Source organism: Mirounga angustirostris, unplaced genomic scaffold, assembly GCF_029215605.1.
Source record: "Mirounga angustirostris isolate CCGP_5_RB_7025 unplaced genomic scaffold, mMirAng1.0.hap1 SCAF_6, whole genome shotgun sequence".
Taxonomy (NCBI): Eukaryota; Metazoa; Chordata; class Mammalia; order Carnivora; family Phocidae; genus Mirounga; species Mirounga angustirostris.
Genome location: NW_026991714.1, coordinates 84564585 through 84590811, shown reverse-complemented (window position 1 = coordinate 84590811; position 26227 = coordinate 84564585). Strand labels below are relative to the sequence as shown.

The 26227-nt window shown below is 43.7% G+C and overlaps 1 protein-coding gene across 7 annotated transcripts in view; it reads right to left on the bottom strand.

Annotated features, from left to right (window-relative positions):
* Positions 1-26227, bottom strand: part of SIPA1L2 (signal induced proliferation associated 1 like 2) — a 216828-nt gene that overhangs the window by 150722 nt on the left and 39879 nt on the right. For all 7 annotated transcript variants that reach the window (XM_064594625.1, XM_064594628.1, XM_064594624.1 and 4 more), the window contains one exon: positions 15979-16036. The gene's annotated coding sequence lies outside the window, so the exon portion shown is untranslated. The remainder of the gene's footprint in view (positions 1-15978; positions 16037-26227) is intronic.

Sequence of the window (26227 nt, the reverse complement as noted above, 5' to 3'; positions counted from 1 at the left end):
AGACCCAGACACCAAAATCTCAATAGAGGGATAGAGGAGGAAATTGGAAAGGCCAGAAGAGACACAAGCCAACGCTTATCACGGCTCTGGGGCAGCAGTCAAGCAAGAATGGGGAGAAAATCCTACACCCAGCCAAGGTAAATTTTCACCTGTGCTCCATCAGCCAGAGAAGATTAACAAATGCTCAAGAGGGTAGCTCAGTAACATAGTGGGATGGAGGGCGGTGGGAGGCTGGCTTAGCACAGTGCCTGTCAAATCCACGGCAGGTAATGCTGGAGAAGTTTGTGGACCTGGTCTTGTTTCCAGGAGAAGTTTGTGGATCTGGTCTCGTTTCCATCTCCCGCATTCAGGATGAATGGGAGGGCATAACACACCGAATGCCTGTTCCATGAGGAAGGCATTCTATTTTACATAAGGCACCCAACAGATTTGGTTGCCAGTCTCCCCATTAAATGGGGACACAAGGGGCTCGAAGAGTGGAGGGAGCTATTCACCTGGAAGCCACAGGCAGCAGGAGCAGGTGTTGGATTCTGGCCAACGGGCTACACGATTCTTCATATGCATGCCATTTTCTCTCCCAGCCCCACAGAACACCGGGTCCTACCAAAGGGTGACTTCAACCAGTCTTTCCATTCCCTGACACTGGCCTCCTGTTAACCAAAACTCCAAGGCACTATGGACTTCTGGATTGTCCCCGCGAACATTTTTTCTCCAGCTACTGTGTCTTCACTGTGTTCTCACTGCCTCGGAAAAGACTTAACGCTTGCTCTCTCTTGTGTTCTGGCAGACAGGACCCAATATTACCATTACTTATCTTTCCTTTTTTTTTTTTAAAGATTTTATTTATTTATTTATTTGAGGGGGGGGGAAAGAGAGAGAGAGAGAGAGCACGAGTGGGTGGGAGGGGCAGAGGGAGGGGGAGAAGCAGACTCCCCACTGAGCAGGAAGCCCGATGTGATCGATCCCAGGAGCCCAGGATCATGACCTGAGCCGAAGGCAGACGCTTAACCGACTGAGCCACCCGGATGCCCCTACCATTACTTATCTACATGCTTGTGTCTTCCATTAGACTAAGAACCGAGAAATCAGAGAACTCTACTCAATTTTGTATTCTCTCACCCTGCCTAACAAGGTACCAGGTTCAGTGAAGATACAAAAACAAAAACAAAAACAAAACAAAACAAAAAAGTCAGCTAAATGCAGTATTGCAAGCCGGCGCAGAACGGAATAGGGCCAAACACCCTGTACCAGCAAGACATTGTGACGTGACCTGTCAATAGATAAGTCATACATTTAAAATGATTAGGTGGAATATTTTTATATAAAGTATTATATTCATATCAACAAAGCAATGTTGGGATGGAGAGCAAGCCAAAACAAAGGAACAGCCTTACTGGAAAAAGTGACAAGCCCTAACGGCATTGTTCAAACAGAACCCTACCTGGAAAGCCAGTTGCCGTAGGCTTTCATCTTGTATAATAAAACTTCCCTGGAGAGCTGAGAAAGAAGGAAAGATCTCCCTCTGAGATTTAAACTTTAAAAAGCGAGAAGCCCCAAGGCCTGTAAGATCTGACTGTATGTATCCTAATTAATGGCAAAATAGAATCTGAAAACGGAGTTTGGGTCGGCCATTTGGAATGTGGAAAAAGGAGAATCCGGAGCAAATGTTGGCATCCAGAGAAGGCACTTCAGCCATTAGACAAGGAATATTCTCTCGTGACATCCTTGCCTGAATGCAGTGACTATTCGTTCCTCAATCTCCCCCGTTCCCACTGCAAGTGTCCCAAGCAACCTCCAGATCTCTGCCTACCTTGAGGCAGAGAATGCGGGGACTGAGAAGAGGTCCCCATGACTGTATTTATTTCTATAAATTACTAAGTGGACACTCGTGTTACATACTCCGGTTAGTGAGCTTGGTTAATGTGATTAGTTCTGAGAGATGGACCCCATCTCAGTGTGATGAAAAAAATTTTTTTTTCTGAATGCCAAATAATGAATATCACCCATAAAAGTCTTTTAGAAGAGTTGGCTGGCATTTCTGCTCGTTGATGCACTATCCCACATATTCATGCATGTTTTCTTCAAACCTCTACACTACATGAATCGTGCTTTATTGAGGAGCATCACTTCTGGTCAACAGTTGTTTTTTTTTTGTTTTTTGTTTGTCTGCATTTTTGTTTTGTTTTGTTTTGTTTAACCAAACAGACCACAATTTACTCAGCAAGACTCAGTGTCCTGGTGTACAACTGAACTCCTCTCTCAGTGTAGAAATGCCACAGAAAGAGCTTGGCTTCACCAGTCGTAAGTTAATGCTGCCTTGGCAGGGCTGAGGCTAATTTCTGCAAATTTAATTTGCAAAAACCAGCCCAAGGCTACCCTGATATAAATTCACTTGATGTGTTAATTTCACACTTTAGAGTCCTCATCCCACTGGTTGGTGGGTGGGTGGTCTTGAGGATGTGAAGTAGGGGAGGGTCTGAATTTGCCCAAGCAACCTCAGACACCAGCCCTCCTGCCTGCCAATGGGAAAGCAGGGATTGTGCCAGAAATCAGCCAGGCTGAGTAAATTATTTTCATTATGCAGAGCTCTATCACTGGGCACCAGCGTCTCACGTAATCAATTCTTTCTTCCACATCTTCATACAGGAGGGACGCTTTCAATATGGGCAAATAACGATATAAACTCAATCGGCTCCAGTTAGATCTAACAGGTACCATATACCTTCAGCTCCACAGCCAAGGGCACCAAGCCTGGGAACTACACGGGCGAAAAGTACAACCCCTTTTTGCCCAGGTCTGTGTTCTTTTTTTTTTTTTTTTTTAAGATTTTATTTATTTGAGAGAGAGTGAGCGAGAGAGTGTGTTCATACAAGCAGGGGGAGAAGCAGAGGGAGAGAGAGAGAAGCAGGCTCCCCGATGAGCAGGGAGCTGATTCGGGGTTCTATCCCAGGACCCTGGGAATCACGATCTGAGCCGAAGGCAGACGCTTAACCAAATGAGCCACCCAGGCGCCCCTAGGTCTGTGTTCTTGAGAAGAAGTGTGCTAGCTTCAGTAAAATAAATATATTAAATGTTCTGGCATAAAAACACTGTTTATAAAGCCCATGAGGTAATGAGACGTGCAATGTTAGAATGCTTCAATATATATATAATGCCTTAATATATAAATATAATTAAATATATTATAATATACCCATATATATTAAAATATATACATAGGATCTTTACAGCTACATAATACAACCACACATGGATACATAGACATACTTAATTCATAGAAAAAAAGATGATATTATCAGTTTTCATCTTTGGGTTTTGGTACTTGGGGTGATTTTATTTCCTTCTTTCTACCCAGATATTATACACAGGACACATATTACTTTTGACAGGGATACCCCTCCAAAGCCAAGAAGCCTTTGGATACAAATATAAATATCCTCAATTTATCAGTAAGTGAAGATCTCTGTCTACTCCTTTAAATCAGGAAATAGCTCAATTGTCGGAGTCAGCTGTGATGCTTCTACAGGAGGCTAATTTGAATTAGGTATAAGTTGACTCTATCTATCTACCAGGGGAATAAAAGTTCTGTGATCCAGGGAGGGTAATACCTACTACATGTCAGCAAATCCATCTAGAAACAAAATTCCTTCCTGTTGATTCCCCCTAATTCATTCATGATTTTTAATCCCCGTCCACCCCTTTATCTCCATTTCATGCAGAATCGTTGGCCTTTCAGGGCCCACAGAAGAATTAGCTCAGAACAGAATGATCCCTGTGTTGCCAACAAAGAAACTTAGTTTGCATTTAAAAATAAGGGTTCTTGGGATGCTTGGGGCCTCACGGCGGCAGCCAGCAATCCCGGGTTTTGCTCTCCCACAAAACTGTTTAGATGGAATCACTTGGCCACCTTGGACCCCAAATCACATCCCTGAACTGGGCAGTTAATAAGACATCAGTAATCTGATCATTAGTAATTTATAACCAAACAATAACATTTGAAAGAAGTGGCTCTTCCCTGTCAACCCTGTACCCCAGTGGCCTTTAAGAAAACCCTGGGAAATACAAAATTGAATCTGGAGTCTTCTTTTTCAGCTCTTCTGCCTATTGGGCTAGGGAGTACTCACAGCTCCCGTTAAAAGGGCATAATCCCTCAGAAATGGGAAGGTTTTCCAGGGATGGCTCAGTCCTCATGGAAAGGACGTCACTGCTTCTTGGTCAACATGGTCAGCGGGAAGAACCTCCAGCTTCCACTATCTGTGCCTCTGGCAGATGAGAGCAGGAGGGGCAGCACTGAGGGGGAGGAAGGCCCAGGCTAGGGGCAGGGTGGGGCCTCCAGCCTTCAGGAGGTTCACTGATGAGGCCCGGGATCTTGATGCAAAGTTTCTCCCAAAGCAGGCCTCAGACCCAGGCTGTGTTGGTGGTAAGTTCTAAAACTGGCCAGAAATGGAAGCTTCCAAGTGGATATAATTTCCTCAAAGGAAACAGAATCATGAGAGGTATCATTACTGGAAAAATACCAAAATAAAAAGGTGGGATATAAGAAATGTAAATTATTCCATTAAAGATCCTGGATAGTAGAGCCCAGATATTTATGAGGAGGAAAAAAAGTAAATAAGAAAACTGCAGTATCCTGAGCTAGAATTTTGATAGATATATAAAAAAAAAAGTCTTTTTTGAAGCATTACTTTCATTCATCAAATATTTATCAAGTACCTACCACCTGTCAGACAAACACATCATGATCATTACATGTTTGTGCACACGTATAAAAATCATTCCCTATGTCCCTACATGGATCAGTTCCCTGGGAGGTAGACCACAATCCCCATGTCAATAAGATAAAGTCAGCCAGATAAAATGAATTCCTGGACCTTTGTGATAAATGCCACCAATGACCTCCTATCCCCACAGATTATCTTCCCAACTCCAAATAATTGTCTGTCAGTAGAAAAGAGAATAAGGTTTCAGATAAATTTTAAGAAGTCAGCTTTGTTTATTTTAAATGGATGTGCAAATATGCGTCTGTCACCATGTGATCAGAATAAGGACTGTATGTTTTAGGCATTTCCTTGCCAGACTCTGAATAGCTCCTGTTAGGTACCTGCTGTGTCCAAGGAAGCTTGCTTATATTATTATCAGCAGGCAAAGCTAAACCGGAACATCCACTCAACACAAACATGAGGCCAAAACAATGGTAAAATAATACACTAACAATTCTTTCAATGTACAAGAATTCAAACTGGATCTCATACTCATTATCTTTGACTCTGGTCCTAGATTAGGTAAGTACACAGATCACCTATTCATCCCATGCTCCTCTCTGTCACAGAGACACAACACACAGAGTCTCCAATAACACGAAATAGAGAACTAATGTGTGTCCAGGATATATAGCCCCATGAACTTTCTGGTCATTTCTGCTCCATCTACATTCACCATATAAAGGTAAAGAATCCCTGTCTTCTATGTTGGACTGGCACGTCTTCCAGTGTGACCCTGGTGAAGTTCCTCATCATTTGCTGGGCTTTGAATGTCTCATCGGTAGAGTGAGGCTTGGAACTACATAAGTGGTCCCCAAACATTCAACAGGCCATGCAGACGACTGCATTAGAATGATCTTGATGAAAATTCCATTTACTAGCCTCCACCTTAACCTACTGAATCAAAGTCTGGGGGCAGGACAGAAGGGGACACAGGGCAGCATGTGGAGTGGGCTGAGAACGGATAGTTTGACAGAGACCTCTGGTTGCTCTTGATGTGCATGTTTGGAAATTATAGGCGCCTTCAGGGCTGGAGGTGAAGGGGAGGCCAGAGAGTCAAGCACCCGGAGTGTCCCCACTGTTCCAGCTCCCCTCTGACACCCGAAGAGAATAACTATGGCATGAACACGGATGAGCTCCCTAGGTCAGCAACAAATCCCCACAGGGGTTTGGAGGGCGTGGGACCCAGAGAGATAATGAAGAGAAGAAAAGGGGGAAAAATGTCCAAATGTAGCTAAGAAAATCAAAATGTTCCCTTTGACAAGACCGGCCAGGCCCGCCCTATAGAGTGACACAGATCCCAAGAGTAAGAGGAATCATAAGTTTGTAATCAGCATAAAGAAGGAGTTAAAAAATCATCAGGATCAATCCTAAAAGTCATCCAAGATAGCTCAGAGTCTATCCCCTCACTAAGCACTGCCAAAGAAAATCTTTACTTGGCTAAGTGCCTCATTGTGAATTAGTTTGGGTATGGTCTTTATGAAGATGTGTACTCTAAAAAGTCAAAGCTATACGGCAGTGATTCTAATACACTGCCTATTATGGCATTTTAATGGCAGGAGACGCAATAAAGGAAGAAAAGAATCATAAATAATATCCAATCTATTATGTGGACACTTTAAGGGCATCACATTATTTTACAACGAGAGATTGTTTTTCCATTACAACCACTAGGAAACTCATATTTCTGCCTCCTAATGGAGTGATGCATATTTCTGACAATGGATTAGAATCCAGCAAATTCTGATGGTCATTTTAAAAACAAGTTTAAACTAATATCTAGTACTAGTTTTATCTGTTTAATCCCATTTGATAAGCAGACCCGGACAAGCAGAGCTCCCCAATGGAGAAAAATGCATCTTTTTAGACAGAGAGCAGAGATTCAAGAATAAGAAAATGCTTCATGTGTTCATTTTTCCCCTAGCACTACAAACTATGCACGTTTTGGCGCATGTTAAAAGGAAAAGAAGAACAAATAAAAATTAGCAATCTAACAAACACCTGCAAAGTGATGTGTCTGGAAAGCCGGGACACTGGAGGAGAGCATCACCTGACAGACCGCCAAACCTCTGTATTTTTAGGCTATTCAGACTCTTTATAAAGAAAAAACAAAAAAATCCTACATGCCTGAACTGTGAGGCGGGACAGCCTACTTGTAACTCAGCCCTTGTCAGACCAAATCCAGCAGAGCCTCAAAAGGTTCAATAGCCTTTTTATAAACCTATTGTGTGGGTTAGTGCCTAAAAATAGTATGGTTCGGCAGGCAGATCACACTGCGGAATAATTCCTACATACTCAACTGCCAAACAATAGACAAAGGAATGGCAAAGAACACCAAACGTATTCGCGGGCGGCACCTAAGCCCCTGTGGTCACCCCCTCCACGGATCCCTCTGGGTTCCTGACCTTGTCTGAACACCTGGGACCCACTGAGCCATTCCAGCCTGGATGGGAGAGGGACGGGCGGGGGCAAGAGGGCACTGATTCTACATGATTCTAGATTCTACCGTACTCACAGCCACTTTCAAGAGATTCCATTCATCACTGAAACAGACACGACTGACGGTGAAAATGACATTATAGTAACGATGGAATATGGCCCTTCCGGGTCTCCCCCACACTAATGCAGTTTTCCACCTCCCCTGCCTATCAGAATCAGCTGGGGAAGTTTAAAAAAAACACAGACATTGGAAATTCAGTCGCAATTCAGTTTCTAAGTATCAGTTTTAGAATTCAGGCATTGGTATTTTTAAAAGCTTGCTGGGTGATACAGATGGGTAGCGAAGGGTGAAAACCACTGCTTAGAGCAACAAAGGCTTTTAGGCCAAGTCAGGTCCACTGCCTAGGTGAGAGGCAGGCAACAAAAGCCAGCTGGGAGGGGGTGAGCATCAGGCACTCAGCCTGCAGAGGACGGGCCACAAAGAGGCCATCAGCGCTACGTTTCTAGACACCACTCCTGGAAAGAATAAAAATCCTCTCACAATAGGCAACTCTGAAATAGTCAGATAAGATCACAAAAGAGTAAAAACTTACCACCTCAGTTTTAGTACTCCTTCATCCCCAGTTCTACCTTAGCGCTCACTTTTCCTTCTCTCCATAGGTTTACAAAAAGGAGACTCGACCATGGATTTTTATAGTGGGGAGAGGACAAAGCCCAGATGGGAGAATAAATTATAGTGTCTTACAGATTTCAGGGGCACCTGAGTGATTCAGTCGGTTAAGCATCTGCCTTCAGCTCAGGTCATGATCTCAGGGTCCTGGGATGGAATCCCACATCGGGCTCCCTGCTCAGTGGGAAGTCTGCTTCTCCCTCTCTCTGCTGTTGCCCTTGCTTGTTCTCTCTCTCTCTCTCTCTCTGACAAATAAAATCTTTAAAAAAAATTTTTTTTTTAATTTAAAAAAAGATTTCAGTTGCTTTTTCAGATAAAATCAAAGGGACATAAATAAAATGACTAGATCAGTTGTAACAAGCACTGCCTCACAGAATTTGGATGAGAATCTTACAATAGATTATTATACCCTTTTTGCCAATATCAAAACTGGGGCCCATCAAACATCAAGGAAATTGCCCAGGTTACATGAAGCTAATAATCTGACAAGCTGAGTGGCAGACCCTGTCGCTGGCCAATTTTTTTTTTTTTTAAAGATTTTATTTATTTATTTGAGACAGAGAGAATGAGAGAGACAGAGAGCACATGAGAGGGGGGAGGGTCAGAGGGAGAAGCAGGCTCCCTGCCGAGCAGGGAGCCCGATGCGGGACTCGATCCAGGGACTCCAGGATCATGACCTGAGCCGAAGGCAGTCGCTTAACCAACTGAGCCACCCAGGCACCCCTCGCTGGCCAAATTTAAAACAAAGGTTCGTTCGCATTCTTGTCACTAACCTATATTATCTGCACCAAGCCCGTTTGCCAGACGTTTTTGTGCAAATCCACGGGAGCCGGCATGGACTCTGGCTAAAAGCCAGATGCATGCATACATGAGCCCTGGGCATCTCTGTCCTTGGGAGTCCCTGCATCCTCAGGGCATGGAAGACAGTGGCAGAAGCCGTTAGCATTTAAGGAAACTGTACCTGCCAAGGGCTCACAACAAGCCTTAGAACAAGAAAGTGCCCACAAATGCTGGCTACTATTATCGCTATATTGAGTGTAAAAGAGAAAATCAAAAGAATCCAATCTTAGAAACGTGTTCACAGTTGTTAGGTAATTAAATATAAAGACTTAGCATGTTTCACTGCACGTGTAGACTCTCCAAATAAACAACTTTACAGATGCGATGACTGCCATGATTTTCTGTCAGTTGTGTCATATGTCAGTTGTGCCTCGAGGTGTGAAGGGGACCAAAAGACCTGCAATGCTACAACGTCCCAGACCACAGAGGAGTGAGGCACAAGGGCTGAGTTTGGAATGACACCCAAAATGTGACGGTGCCCTCTCCACCTCTATCAGACACATGGCTAATTACCCCTGAATTGCTTCTCTCGAGGAAAAACAGTTACTTTACTTCAGAAACAAAGTCTTAACACTATCCATTGTTCTCACTGAATGCTTCCTTTATGAAATCTTCCACACATATTTCCTCCAGCGAAATGTTTAATAACAAACAAGGGAAAAGAAAACACACCACGCTGAGATGTAACTTACAAAGTTACAATGTGTTCTGTGGGAGCGCCCTGGTGGCATTCAGGTGCACAAACTAAGGATGGTATTCGCAGCTTTTCAGTAAGGGAATGTTCACAATTGTGTCTTTGTAAGACGACACTGCAAATGCTTTCCAAATAAGAACTCTTCAGAAGACTTACGCGAAGTTAGACATTGTGCTGTAAACCATCTGTAATGGAATTCCTAATATACTGACTTGACTATTCATCCCATTCACCTTGCAGAGGTCATCCACAACTGAGAAGCCACTTCAGGTGAAGATTCGACCAACCAGGAAAAGGTCCAGCTTTCAGGATGGTCAGGGCCAAGTGCATTTTGAGAGGCTCGCTACTTCAAGCAGGTGTTGGGATCATGGACAGGTCATTCACCCAACATTCATCTGAGTATCAGAACATACCATGATTGTTTCATATTAATCTTATGCACAGTCAGGTTTTGCTAGGATTCTATTTGGTCTCACACATCAAATGTTTATCTTTGTGAGCAATCGATATATGGATATATGGACAGGATCGGTGTAATTGCACCAATTCTTCTTGTTGGTTCTTCTCAGAAAACAAGACCACATCTTCCAATCTCTTAGCAGATAAGATGAAACAGATGACTTAGCCTTCTCCAGAAGTTGACCTGCCTTTGGGGCATTGCCAAAGAATGAGGTCCGAGAGCCCAGCTCCTCCTGGTTCCATAACTGATTAGCTGGGTAACCCTGAGACATCATTTGACCTCCCAGGCCCTCAGCTTCCTTATCTTTAAAATGTGGATAATAGCACCTACTTCAAAGAACTGCTGGGAGAGTAAATGGGACAGCTGAAGTACTAAAATATTATCTACCATATAGTAGTAACAACAAGCAAATAAAGCTGCAGTAGTGTACTAGAATAATTACTGAGAAGAGGAGAGAATGGCCTGCAAATATATTGCAGATGAGACGGTCTGCCTCACTCCATCATAAAGTCCCTCCCAGGTGATTACATTGATTGGGGTTACATTTTGGGAAATATTATTTGTAATATAATGGACACAAAGCACACTGTCATTTCTTTGACTAGACAGAACCTAATGGTAAGAAAAGAAATTGGAAAAAGAGAAGGAAAAGAAATCCCTGGTTATCAAGAAAAGTGCATCTTACCTTGTGAATTAAGAAAAATAATCCCTACTGTAATAAAGGACAGGTTTGTAAAAAACAAAATGAAATGACTGATTCACAAAAAAATAGAAAGAAAGAAAAAGAATTCCAAGTACAAAGCAGTTTTAAGTGTGACTGGCATGAATCAGTCCACAAGAAACCAGAGCATTGGACCTGTCACATGAAGGACCAAACCCTACTTTGTTCAAGGGATGGGCTCGAGAGAGTCCTCCCAGCCTTGGGAGGAGGAACCAGCAGGATGGCCCCCATTGTAGGAGGAGAAAGGATGGCTCCACGGTGGATCTTGCTCAGCCTGCCCTATGCCCTTGGTGACCTCACGAAATCTCACACCCTATGCGATCATACACAAATCCATCAAATCATCTGTTTCCATACATCCTTTTCTGCTATGAACAAAGCACACCAAAATGTATGTGTCTCAATGTATCCATTCATCCATTCAAACATGTGTATTAAGTGCCTATGACACGCCAACCTACCTGTTGGGTGCAGAGATCCATGGTCAACTCAGCTCACTGGTATTTCCCTAGTATTTGATGATTATAGCAATCAAACCTCTTATGAGAGCTATTTGTATATGCTTCTTTCTTCCCTGTCAGATCATAAACTCTCAAAGGGAAGGACCACATTTTAATCATCTTGTTTCCCTTGGCTCCTAACAGAGTGCTCTGCCAACAGAAATTACCCAATAAATGTTCACTAAACTAAATCAACCTCCAGGATGCATGGAACGGGAGAGCCCATGGCCTCCCTCCCATGAGGTCTTCAGATTTTAAAATCCTTTGCCTGAGGTGGCTAACCCTTTCTAAACTTGCCTGATAATGGAATATGAAATGGAATGTTTTGAAACATAATCTGGAACGTGTCTGTGTTACCCCATGAGTATAAGCAGCAAAAAATGAAATTCAGCAAGAGGTGTGAGATCACCCAAACATTTTATATATAGGCCAGTGCATTTCCCAATGTCTAAGAGCCTGAGTAAAAGATTGGGTACCATCACAGTTCAGACTTCATCTCGACATCCAGATCCTGGCAATCATTGGCACCTTGCTACCAGAAGCAAGCAGATGGCATCCACCCGGTGCTGTTCCCCCAAGTAGAGACATCTAAGAAGTATGATGCCTCTGCAGAAACCTGGGCAGGACAATGAGAAATTTACCTGTAAGTACACTCTAAGTCAGTGGAGATAAACTGAGGCCCCTCTTGAGGTCCACTAGAGCCTTAGAACCTCCCTGGCCTTACAAAGTTGGCCAAAAAGAAAAAAAGGACAGGATTGAAAGGAAGCCTAGCCCCCCTTGCCAATACTTATTTTGATTCCAAGAAGGTGCAAGGATGAAGGTAAAGCTGAGAGCAGAGAGGAGGAACAAGATATTCCTTTCTAATAAGAAGATGCCTAAAGAGTTAATTCCTATCAGAAATCTGAAGGCTTGAATACACACCATGAGGCCAGTATGGTACCAGCTATCCTGGAAAATCCTATTCATCTTGGTAAGGACCAGAATTTGGAGCTCAGCCTAAATTTTTCTTATTCATCCCTTAATGATAATAACTGATTTCTCCCATAGAACAAGTCTCCTGATCCTCTGATAAACAGGCTGCTAAGCCTTCATGAAGGCTAAAGGAGTCCTAATTTCATCAATGGGAAAATGAGGAGACCAAATGGTAAAACCATCCCTCTAAGATTATGCAACAAGTCAGCAATTAAACTGGTGTAGTACCTCCTCAGTTCCGATGCTCTTACAAAATTTGTAGATTTCAAGCAACGTACTCTTTACATATAAATCTATGTGAGAATAATGATCCTTGCACAAGAGAAAATAGAAGAACCAAAGCAAATGAACTTCATTCATACCTTATAACAACAGATTCGTGATGACCTGGGCTATAATCATAACCTGTGTTAGGACAGCATCTGAAATGGATTTTCAACTCAGAAAAAAGACTAGCCTTACTACATGCTACGCTCTTAAAGAGTTCGTCTGGATTCACATCATAAGCAACTCAAATGGTTAAAAAAAAAAAAAAAAGACAGTAACTGAGAATTTGCAAAAATACTTGTATCATGTCACAAAGGACTAATATCCAGAATAAAGTTTCAAAAAAAAAAATCGGTACATGCAATAATTCCAAAGATAAGTGGGCAAAAAAAATTACAAGTAGCCAATAAAGGTGCCTAACTTCAGGATTAATTTTCTTTTAAAAAAGAACATAAATATCAAAACAATGAAAGAGTTTTTACATTAGAAACAGAAACAAAATACTGAGATTATTCACAGCTGGTGCCAGCTAGAGGCTCACTCCTGAGTCACAGATGGAATCCTAAAGGGCACAATCCATCTGAAGGTCAATTAGCAGTATCTGCCATAAGTTTAAGCATGGATACTCTTTCATCCAGGAATTCCATTCCTAGGAATTTATCCTAAAGAAACAGTTGTATAAGTCTATATATACATACAAGCATTTTGTTAATAAGAGCCAAGCACCGACAAGCACCTAAATGTCCTTCATCAGGGATTAGTTAAATTATAGTATAGCTATGCATGAAAGCTAATTCATCGTTAAAAAAAAAAAAAGGAGGAACTACCTAAATGTTGACAATGAAAAGACAGCTACAATGTACTGGTAAGAAAAAAGCAACTGGAAAAACAGTATGAATTGAGTAATCCCACTTTTATTTTGTTTTTTGTTTTAGAGCGTGCACGCAGGTTTAAAAGAAGGTCTATCAGCAGTGAGTGCCTTTGGGGAGTGAGATTATAGGGGGGATTGATGCTCTACTTTATATATTTCTGTGTTTTCTGAACTGATCACACCTATAAATTTTAAAACTAAAGAATGTAATTTTCGACAAAATGCAGTACGCTTGAAATCGTGAGCCTGTGTCATAAATGTTTACATAGTCTCGTATTGTAGAAAAATCAATATAACTTCCCTCATCCAAATTAGCCATAAAGAAACTAATCTGGACAAGGTATCCTCTAGGCTAGCTGCTGTATGCACCTGATCAGGAATAAGCCCAGCAAGCTAGGAGCTAGCAGGGTTCATTCTGGGCAGGAGCTAGTTCCCACGGTGCTGGAAAGCATAGCAAGGGACAAAGGCAGGTCAGAGCGGGGTCCAGGCAGCCCGTGCCCCGCAGGGGCCTGAGGCCGGGAACAGAAGGAACTACTCACCCAGAGGGAGCAAGGACCAAGGAACCAGGAGGGACAAGCACAGCTGAGCAGAGGGAGGGAGTCTTTCCTTTAAACCAACCCAGGTAATACTTCCCTTTTCCTGTGCTGACAAGTAAATGATGCCCCTCTTTGTTATTTCCTTATTAGAATATACTCAGGCTCCAGCAAGGTCCTTAGCACTTCAGCCAAGTCCCCTGAGTCCCACACAAGAAGGAACAGACCTCTCGCTACTGTTGCCTTCATTCCCCGTCGTCTTCTCTCTCCTGCAAGGAGTTTTGACATCTCACCATCCACATATGTTTGCTGAGTTTATACTTGGTACCAAAAAAACCTGTGGTACCTTGCCACTGAAAACATGCTTGTCCACTTAACGACACTTTAAAGTGCAGGCTCCCAGGCCACAGACTTCAAAATGCACCAACACACAGAGGAACAAAGGCTGTGGGAACAAAGTCGAGCCACAGACTTAACCCCTAAGTGTGGGACTTGACCCTACAGTGGACCCCATAGGGAGAGGATGGCACTCGAGAGGACACTTTGGACCAGCTGAAGATACTGGAAGACCAACACAAGATTAGGTATAAGTAATGCATCCATGCGAAGTTCTCCTGGGCTCATCACTAACTAGTTAGTTAACATTGTTAACTAGGTGAATAGCTCTCTTTTGAGGAAATCCACATCAAAGAACTTGGAGGGTAAAAGGCCAGAGACCGAACGTGCAAGGGGATGGTTATCCTGATAGCTCCGTCACAAACCCGTCCGATTTCCTGCTGTTATGGAAAATACAATACTTGTGAACACACACAAGGAGGGGATCAGGGAGCTCTGCCTTATTCTACGTGGGAGGCAGGTGTCCCTGGTGACACAGTGGGGCCCCAGGAAGATGGCTGGGCCCCATCCAGGGAGCCCTGGCCCTCTTCCACCTCGCCCTCCATCACTTTCCTCCCAAGGGCCCCTCAGTGCAGGGCCCACCCGCCATCAGGACCGCGGCCTGTGTGCAGCCCCGTATCCCCCACTATGCTCCCACTTTGTCCCTAGAATCTAAGGGACACTCCATGTAGAGAGATACAAACCAACGTTAAGATTCATAGCCTTTCAGGGAACCCTCCTACACTGTTGATGGGAATGCAAGCTGGTGCAGCCACTCTGGAAAACAGTATGGAGGTTCCTTAAAAAGTTGAAAATAGAGCTACCATACGATCCAGCAATTGCACTACTGGGTATTTACCCCAAAGATACAAATGTAGGGATCCGAAGGGGTATGTGCACCCCGATGTTTATAGCAGCAATGCCCACAATAGGCAAACTGTGGAAAGAGCCAAGATGTCCATCGACTGATGAATGGATAAAGAAGATGTGGTCTATATATACAATGAAATATTATGCAGCCATCAAAAGGAATGAGATCTTGCCATTTGCAATGACATGGATGGAACTGGAGGGTGTTATGCTGAGCGAAATAAGTCAATCATAGAAAGACATACATCATATGACCTCACTGATATGAGGAATTCTTAATCTCAGGAAACAAACTGAGGGTTGCTGGAGTGGGTGGTGGTGTGGGAGGGATGGGGTGGCTGGATGATAGACACTGGGGAGGGTATGTGCTCTGGTAAGCGCGGTGAATTGTGCAAGACTGTTGAATCACAGATCTGTACCTCTGAAACAAATAATGCAATATATGTTAAGAAAAAAAAAAAAGAAGAAGATAGCAGGAGGGGAAGAATAAAGGGGGGGAAATCGGAGGGGGAGACGAACCATGAGAGACGATGGACCCTGAAAAACAAACTGAGGGTTCTAGAGGGGAGGGGGGTGGGGGGATGGGTTAGCCTGGTGATGGGTATTAAAGAGGCACGTTCTGCATGGAGCACTGGGTGTTATGCACAAACAATGAATCATGGAACACTACATCTAAAACTAATGATGTAATGTATGGTGATTAACATAACAATAAAAAAATTTTTTAAAAAGATTCATAGCCTTTCAAACACATTAAGGGATGCTCACTGGAGCTTGTCAGTCACTCCTTCTGAAGCCCCCAATTTAGGCAATCCCCAAGTTCAAACAGCTCCTTAAAGCAATGCTCATCTATGCGTGGGCTGGAGGGGTGAAAAAATCAGAACATTCGACCCCTAAGCCACAGGGAACAGAAACAATTAAAAACAAAACAAAATTCATGGGTCACAGAAGCCCAAATTTAAAACTCTAAGCAGTGGTTTGGGGTACGGGTGGGGGGCGGGCTCACCTCAGCAGGGAGAATAGCAGGCTCCAAGGCTCCAGCTCGCTCAACCAGGAGCAAGAACCTACAAGAGAAGAAAGAGACCCAGTTCAGACTCACAGAAAAACTCTAGGTCAGCAGTTTTTAAAGCATGGTCTGAGGGCGCCCAGGGGTTCCCAAGGCCCTTCCAGGGGTCTACCAGGTTCAATCCACTCTCACAGCAAAACACATCATTTCCCTTCTCCACGCTCGTCTCACCAGGACACAGTGAGTGGAGTCTTCTAGAAGGGGAGTAACACATCACAGTGCATAAGGCTTGCAAGTCCAGCTGTCTTCTCTTAAGCCACATATTACAGAGATTTACAAAACTATAAAACAATGCCATTCTGGGCGCCTGGGTGGCTCAGTTGGTTAAGCGACTGCCTTCAGCTCAGGTCATGATCCCAGGGTCCTGGGATCGAGTCCCACATCGGGCTCCCTGCTCTGCAGGGAGCCTGCTTCTCCCTCTCCCACTCCCCCTGCTTGTGTTCCCTCTCTCGCTGTGTCTCTCTCTGTCAAATAAATTAAAAATCTTAAAAAAAAATAAAAAAATAAAATAAAATAAAACAATGCCATTCTGCTCATTAATGTTTTGTTGTTTTAGAAAAGAGTGATTTTCATGAAACATGTTATTTATAATAAAAGGCAAAGGCTTGCTGCCATTTTTAATTAATTAGTAACTATTTTTTAAAATTTTATTTAAAATTTTATTTAATTTTATTTATTTTATTTAAAATTTTGACAACTGCTAATCTAGGTGTCGATTTTGGATACTAACTTCTGTTAAAATACATCTGCTTTTAATAATAATGGGAGAGGACAATATTGGATATGCGGCACTAAGTACTAAGTGCTCCACTAGACACTTTCCATGTGATTTCAATATCCACAATCACTGAAAAACAAAATCTGCCTTTTCTGCCTCCCGGATGAGGAGACTAGTACTCTAAGACATTGATTATTTGCGCAAAGTGAATCACACAGGACAGGGTGTGAACTCAAGTCGGTCCGGCTCCTCAAATCATGATCTTTTGCTACGTCATTTCTAAAAACAGTAAGTATAAGAATTTCTGCAAACTGAACTGCAGCCAGGCGCACTCTTAGGACCACACTCCTTCCTGACATCATGCAGAATCAATACGCGACAATGTTAAAATGCACAGCTTGGATGAAATGGCAACAACGTGGCTTCTCTAAATCCTGCCAGAGTCCTGCACTCTGCTCCCTACAAAAGACAGACCCCAGGGGTGCCTGGGTGGCTCAGTCGTTAAGCGTCTGCTTTCGGCTCAGGTCATGATCCCAAGGGCCCCTCAGTGCAGGGCCCACCCGCCACCAGGACCACGGCTCTGCGGGAAGCCTGCTTCTCCCTCTCCCACTCCCCCTGCTTGTGTTCCCTCTCTGTCAAAAAATAAAATCTTCAAAAAAAAAAAAAAAAGACAGACCCCAGTAAGTGGGGTGTGTGGGGACAGCAGGGTCTATGCCTATGGTCCCGGCACAGTATTAACAGTGCCCCTCTCACATTGAATGGTGATCAATTACAGGGCCACCTACCAACAAGGCAACGATTGGCCGTGGCTTTAGAAAGCCCACCTTTCTCAGTCTGTCTCCATTTTTATGAAGCATTGAAACAGTGGATGAAACCTTACTATTATGAGTCCCTCAACTGTGGCTGAACTCAAGATCATGTGCACCGGCAAGGGAGGGGAAGGACATTCTCACTGACTTAACTTCCGGAGCCAATATAACCAATTCTAAGCCTAAAAATCTAAAAGAACAGTATGGAGAATCCCTCAAAAAACTTAAACACAGAATTACCATAGGATCTAGTAATTCCATTTCTGGGTATATATCCAAGAGAATTGGAAGCCGGGTTTTGAAGATGTATTTATTTATTTATTTGAGAGAGAGGGAGAGTGCACACAAGCAGGGGGAGCAGGAGAGGGAGAGGCAGACCTCCCGCTGAGTCCTCGATGCGGGGCTCGATCCCAGGACCCTGTGATCATGACCTGAGCCGAAGGCAGACGCTTAATGACTGAGCCACCCAGGCGCCCCGAAAGCAGGGTTTTGAAAAGATACTCATACACCCATGTTCATAGTAGCATTATTCACAATAGCTAAAAGGTGGAAGCAACCTGTGTCCATCACCAATGACTGGAGAAACAAAATGTGGTAAATCTATACAACAGAGTATCACTCAGCTTTAAAAATTAGGGAATTACAACACATTTTACAACATGGATGAACCCTGAAGACATGGTGCTAAGTGAAATAAATCAGTCACAAAAGGATAATACTATAGGATTCCACTTCTATGAAGCACCTACAATAATCCACTTCATAGAGACAGGAAGTAGAGTGGTGGTTGCCAGGGGCGGGGAAGAGAATAGGGAGTTAGTGTTTAATGAGTTCAAAATCTCTGTTTGGGAAGATGAAAAGTCTCTAGAGACAGATGGTTGCACAACATATGAATATACCTAATGCCACTGAACTACACATTTAAAAATTATATTATGTATGGTTAACACACATATACACACACAACACCAAAGTATGTTATCGAAAGATTTCCCAACATTAATTAGAAAAAGAATATGTTATTGGGCATCTTACGTCATTGTTTCAATCTTCACTAGTTTATTAAGTCCAACCAAGCATTCATTCACTCTGTCATGTTCATGACACCTCTCAGCTGAAAAAGAGTTTCCAGACAGAGCCAGAACACCAGGGATTCAGACATAGCACCGAAAGGCAACGTGGAAAGGCCTACGTAGGAGACACAACTGTACTATAAATGATAAATGTTTCTTGCACACAAAGCATGAACCTGTACAATTAAAAAAAAATCTGAGTCCTCTGAAGTATCAATATTTTTCAAAGTCTTAGGAACCCATTATTTTTTCTCTAAAGAGGCTTTCTGGTTTCCTACATTTTTTTTTAATGCTGATATATTATAAAACCCTCAACTGTAATTCATGAAATAAGTCTTTAAAAGTCCGACTGATTAAACAGTTTGTGTTTCACGACTGAATATTTTGTGGTTAATTTCTCTTCTCCAGCAGAGACCCTTTAAATGATGTTGTAATATCCCCCACACAATGAACACAGCTCTGTAAAAGGCACTTTTCCTTCCTTTGATACAGCAAACATCCTGTAAACAATCCATGCCCCCACTCATTCAACCAACTGCCTTTGTTTACCGACAGGAAAGGAAAGGACAAATCCTCCAAGTGGCACTGGGGGCTCCAGAGTTCGCTTCATTTCCTACGAAGCAGGTGGTTTATACGAGGCTACTGGCTATTGTCTTTTGCCTTGTTTTTGCTTTCAAGAAGAAAATTACTGAGCTTTCGGCAGAGCCTCATCCTCTCAAACAGCAGAACTTGGGACTGCGGGCTGTCTTGCAGAGAGAGGGCCAGGGAAAGGCAAGATGCTCTCCTGTTCCCTGGTCCATTGCTGAGAGGGGACGACTCACACTTCAATAGGGAGCTCTGCCAGAAAACCAGATTTGCAGGCAAAGAGAGGCCTGGCCCTTTGTTCTTACCAGCAGGTTCTTCAGCTGCCTTCCCAGTGACACAGGGTTCTGAGAAAGTGAAGGCAAATATTTACTTTCCACTGAGAAGAATAAAAATATTCCACCCAGCTCAAAGTCATTATTTCTCCAATGTTAGGACAGGCTCACCAGTATTCAGGAAAAGCACCAGAGAAAGGCTAAATCTGTTTTTGTTTTTTATTTTAAAAATAAAAATTCCTTTCCAAATAATGACATGTTTCCAAGAGGCAAAGTCCTAAGCACTGATTTCTGGCCTTACACCTGTGAACTCTGGCAACGTGCACAAGAAATACCTGCCTGTAACCACCCCCGCCCCTAAGCTGGGCCAACAGGCCAGTCACAGTTGCTGTAATCTAGGAACCATCGCCACATCTTCTGCATCATCATTAGGTCCAGGGGTGCACAGCTAGAATCCTAACCCAGACCTCACCCGCTCCAAAAGGACACCACACATTTCAGGAGACAGTTCCTCTAGAAGTGTGTAACCAAATATGGAATCGGCACCAGATTCAAACAGCTAGTCAGTTCCTAGAGAGAGTTTGGGATCACGGAGGATTCTGTAGATGAACGTCATCTGCTCCAAGAAATGCATTTTGGAAGCCAATGCACCTGTCACGCCCAGCATTCAACAGCACTGACCGCTCACCTGCACTCGTCATCAGGCTTTACCATCTCCCACCAGTTGCACACGGACACCCAGAGACTGAGGGGTCCCTGTTAACTGTTTTCAGTCCATTTAAAGGTCTGTCTTTATGCAGGTGTCTAAATCACAGACAAGATGTCAGCTCAAGCCTCAAGCAAATGACCGACCACTCTATAAAGAGTCTGTTTGCGCTGTGAATCGGGTCAGGTAAAACTCTCAACGTGGGTGGTAATGTGGTTTCACTGCAGACATTTCATTTGTGATTTCAGGGAGGCGTGATGCGCTACGTCACTCAGGTGGGGTTTTTTTGCGGGGGGAGGTTGGTGGCTACTATATATATATTTTAAATGTATTGTAAGAACACTTATCAGGAGACTTGCCCTCTTAAATGTTTCAGCGCACGATACAGTATTATTAACTTAATAGGCACAGTGTTGTACAGCAGATCTCTAGAATTTATCCACCTTACGTAACAGCAACTTTATACCTACTGAACAGCAACTCCCCATTTGCCCCCTGCCCAGACCCTGGCAACAACCACTCCACTCTCTGTTCCTATGGGTCTGATTATTTTTAGATACCTCATGTAAGTAGAATCATGTGGCATTTGTCCTACTGTGACTAGTTTATTTCACTAAGTATAATGTCCTGCAACTTCATCCTTCTCATATACGGGCAGGATTTCCTTCTTGTTTAAGGCTGAATAATATTCCTTTGTATATATACTCTGGCATTCTTTTTAAGTCTGGTAGAAATCAGAAGGGCTCTGCCAACAGAGTCCCTTCAAAGTTATTTCAACGTTCAATAAATATTTACTCGGCACCTCCAGCATCCAAACACTTTACTAAACGCTGTCCATATTAAGACATAGTTCTTGTCACCTAAAGCTTACTGCCTAATGAAGGGAGCCAGCCTTAACATAGGAAAAGTGGAACAGAGCATCAATGGGATGCAGTGGATGAAATCTCTAATAGGGTACTGTTGGGGCACCAGGGAGGGGGAGGAGAAATTTTACCTGGGAAGAGAGAGGCGGGTAATCAAAGGTTTCCTACAGCACATAACACTGGAGTAGCTGAGTCATGGCGAAGGGGTGAGGAGTAGCAGGGAGAGTCCCATTCTCTCACATCTATCAGCACGATACATACCTATTCAACTTTCAGACAGGCCTCCTCTCCCCCATCCCTGGCCCAGGGTGAATCAAGAAGAATCTAGGACCTGGATGGCTCCCCGTAGCTTATAAACATTCCATCAGCCCCTACAACACCATACCACCACCAGCATCCCATGAGCCCTACAACACCAATACCTCTTAAGAGTGTTCATCAGCCCTACATCACCACACCTCACAGAGCATCCCATCAGCCCTCCAACACTGCTTTCATATTGAGGCTCCAGAATCTAGGAGGGTGGGCACGGGTCCACCCTACATATCCAGCACTAACCACTGTGCTCTGCACTTCAAAAGCACCCCATTGATATTTCCCAAAGAATGAAGGAAGAAGAGAGGGATAAAGGGAAAAAGGGAGAAGGGGAAAGGGAGGAAAGAGGAAGGAGAAAAGACTGGCTCTCTGTAGAGACTTGAAAGCCGCAGAGAATGAGACCAGGGGAGGCCAGCACGTGCAGAGCATACAATACACATCTGCTGGAAGAAAGAACACAGGCATTTCTAACCGGAATTCCCATGGAAGAGACTGAACCATGTGAAATTGCCACTGTGCGGCCATTTTGACCTACAAAGGCAGTAAGGTCATGTGATTCAGCCTAACACATGATCCTCCTCAGTGAGCTTAGTTAAGCTCCTTCCATGCCTCTCCATGCTTAGCTCATGCCTATCTCTATAATGGACCACTTACTTTGGTACCCTGCTAGTTTTACCAATTCTCTAGGGCCCAAACAGCTAGCTGCCACATCAAATGCCCCACCAGCACCTCTCACTCAACATGCAAAAAGCTGAGCTCCCATCCTTCCTGCCAAACCTCCCCCTCAACCCATGCTCCGTACCTCAGCTGCCCATTCTGTTCTCCCTGCAGGAGGCTTCTTCTGCTGCCGTGACCCGTGATAACTGCAGTGTCTGTCTGCCCCGCACACCTTGCCCACACTCCCTTCTTCTCGCTCCTGTGAGGAAACTTCCCTGCCCCCCTACATAATGCTGTCCACTGGACCCCTCAGGGCACAGCATCCCCTCATCCTCACAGGTGCCTAGTTCAGTGTCCAGAACCAAAGCCCAGTCATCCACATCTTCCCTGGATAGCATAGCGGTCTGGGGAGGGAGAAGTTCCGTTTCAGCTAAGAGTGCCAAGCCAGGAGGAGGTGAGCTCGGACTACTGGCTGCCATCACACAGAGAGGGTGACGTGAAGGACTCAGCAGAGCAGAGTCAAGATCCAGAGGAATAGTCTCTGTGGCCATGTTAGAGGCCCTGGACCCGACAAAGCCTAAAGCACGCTACTTCCTAGATGCCTCAGTTACCTGAGCATTACTTTCCTTTTTTGCTTAAGGTTGGGTTTCTGTCATTCGTAACCAGATGGATTACCTGTGCAAAACAGTGCCATGCATAACTTAAGCCTCAACATAGCCTTCAAATAATTTCTAAGATGGCCTCGGTCACAGTATCAATAGGATCTTTCCCAAATAAATAAGCGCTAGACTTCCCATCACCCAAAATACCAGCATCCTTCATGGCCTCAGTGAAAGGCCTTCACTCCAACAAAACTTTCTCAGACATTTCCAGACGAAAAAAGTTTTGAAGAAAAACTTCCTAGACAGACAGCGTCTCTTGTTCTCTGCTACCCCCAGAGACCAATCCTCACACCTTTTGTTCTGACATTTTTCAGTCAGTCTCCAAGATGATGATTTATTTATAGATGTCTGCCACCTTCAATCAGGAATTCTTCATGAGCAGAGACCTAAGGCTTAATAGGTAATCAATATACAGTTGGTGAAATGCATCATCCTAAGCAGGCAAGCTTCTCATATTCGAAAACAACGGCTGGTGATGATGTCACAATTCCAAGTCTGCAGCCCTTTTCCATAAATTTATTACATTATTTTTTTCTTGAACTTCTAAGAGTAACTAAATTTCCATGACTGTTGAGATGTCCTTGATGTGGCAGAGGAAACACTCTGGGCTCTTTCAGTATTTCCCACAAACAAGATAAATAAGAAGGACTCCTGGGAACCAGTATGCCCTTGTTAAATTGAGCTAGAAAGCTTTAACTACTCCTCAGTGACCACAAAGTCCAAACTCGAAACCAAGGCAACCAAGCACTGGAGGTCTGTCCAGCCGCCTCTTCCAGAGCCTTTTGCCCTGCCACACTTGCTCACACACCCAGTGGTTTTCAGACTCGCTTCAGTGGAGGGTAGAGCAGCAAAAAGTCATGATATTGTTCAGTGAACACCCCCTCCTCTACCCAGTGTGTAACACATGATGAATAATGATACAATTTTAGCATGAGAACCGGGAACATTTTTTTTTTTTAAGATTTTATTTATTTATTTGAGACAGAGAGAATGAGAGACAGAGAGCATGAGAGGGAGGAGGATCAGAGGGAGAAGCAGACTCCCTGCCGAGCAGGGAGCCCGATGCGGGACTCGATCCCGGGACTCCAGGATCATGACCTGAGCCAAAGGCAGTCGCTTAACCAACTGAACCACCCAGGCGCCCCGGGAACATTTTTATTAGCAGAACGATGTGCCTGGTGGAGTCACGTGCATCACCACAAGCACACCTACCTGGGGAAAAAAAAAAAAGGATGTTGAACTTGGCACACGCAGTTGATACGTGTCCTTCCATTCACTAGCCTGCTTTAATTATCTGCATGGAGACAAGCAAAGCTTAACGAGCAAGAAAGTATCATTCCTTAATGTGGTGGTTTGTTATCTTAAGAGCTGAAGGCTGATCCAACCTTAGGAGCACCCATGATCCAATGGAGTGCACTCGGAAACCCGTGGTATCCCACGCTCTCTACAGGTTGAACAAAGTTCTGACGTAACGATGTTATAAGGCCATTTTAAGCCTGGGGGATCCTCTACTATACACCTGAAATAGTGTTCATTAAGTCAATCAAGAAAAGAAACTTTAAAACATACTTCAGAAATTTAAGTAGATTCCCTATTTTCAGGGTAGCTGCTCATAGTAACCATAATAAACTTCAGAAGTCTAAATTCACACAGATGCCTACTGGTGTCCATAAAAGGTAAAATGCCCTGACTAAGAACCTTGCTAGCAGTGCCATCTCTGTTTTCTGACACTGAAAGGGACAGAGCCCATGACCAGATGCATTTCTTGAGTCATCCTTAAATATCACTTACACAAAGTGCAAGATGAAAATCTATGACAGGCTGGGTAAACCAGACAGAAGAAAAATGAGAAAGGGAAAATGTTTTTGTCTGCTGTACGCTTGACCACATCCAGAACAGGAGAAAGAAATCTGACGGTGCAAAGTTACATAATAACTATGCTGTCACCTTTGGGGTGCGGGGGGAGGGGGAGGAGTATCCCAGCTGATATGTATCAACCATTTACTAAGAAGTAAGGGCGCATTTCATTTATGCCCCATTATTTCACTTTCTTCAGATTTTGAACAATTATGTATCTACTCAACTGAGACATAGGTCTTTCTTTTATATACATCAATGTAGAAAAGGCAAAGATGGGGCGCCTGGGTTGCTCAGTCGGTTAAGCTTCTGACTCTTGATTTTGGCCTGGGTCATGATCTCAGGGTTGTGAGATCAAGTCCCGTGTCGGGCTCCACACTGGGCATGGAGTCTGCTTGAGATTCTCTCTCTCCCTCTGCCCCTCCCGTGATTGTGCTCTCTCTCTCTCTCTCACTCTCGCTAAAAAAATAAAATAATAAAAAAATTAAAAAGAAAAAAAAGGCAAAGCTAACTTCTGTAACTGATACACAGTGTAGGGAAAAATTACAAGGAGGCCATGTGAAGTGTAATAAGAGAATAACCTTTACCCATCCATTTAGGTTATCAGCCATATTCAAGAAAACATGGGTTCCATCAGTTTTCTCGGTACCAATATATTAGACCTTTAGGTGACAGTCCTAAAAATAAAATCAGTATCCCAGTCTAGAGGCTACTGCTTATTTTCTAGCTGAGTCCCCCTTTAACCCCAGTGAAAGAAGGTATTTTACAACCTCATCTCTGGCAGTGGTCATCCGGCCACCACAGAAAAACGTGGGCCTCGTCATACAAGCACACATGAAGAGGTACAGTCTCTAAGTCGGGGGTAAGAATGAGACGGGCCAAAGGTTAGGAACTCTGCAAAAACAGAAACCGGCCAAAGAAGAAGAATCTCCTCTAATGTCCTCTCTCTTCCTCCCCCTTCCTTCCGATCTCTCTCGCCCTCCCAAATCTTCCTACCCCCAAGAAGGGGCCCACAGTTTGGCACCTGCAGCTGTGGGCACACACAGAAGGGTAAAGAAGGACAGCAGTGAAACAGCACAAAGAGAACAAAGGAGGAAGAAAGTCCGTCTGGAATAGTTTTTCTCCATCACAAAGTTCTCTTAATCTGAATAACCTAAGAGGGAAAAGGCAGAGTGAAGAGGCAGCGAAGGCGTGCTGATACTGAACATGCAAATCTCAGGGCTTCTAGAAACGACAAAAAACAAAGGTGCAGGTTGGTAATAATACTGCTCCTGACTTGCAAACACTCCATAAATGCCTCTTGAACTGAATGAAAGATTTCACAGGCTCCAAAGTAAGGAAAGTGTGATGAGCAAGACTAGAAAGGTGGTACCTCTGATCGGTAAAAATAATATCAGCAATAAAAAGAAAGCTAGAGAACAGAGTTGGAATGGTATTTTGAAACAAAAGGCCAACATAAAAAGGCGATAATATTTACTTAGCTTGGCTTCATCGGCTATTCCAGAAAAATCCCACATGAAAGCAAAACACCAAGCCTGGGCTCCTCCTCAAGACCTTGTGTGTTTGCTGCGTGTGGGGGCGGGGCTGGGACAGCGGGTTTTGCTACAGCTCTGCCCACACCGCCCTTTGATATCTTCTCAATGATCCCACTGGTCTATCTGATCATAGTGAA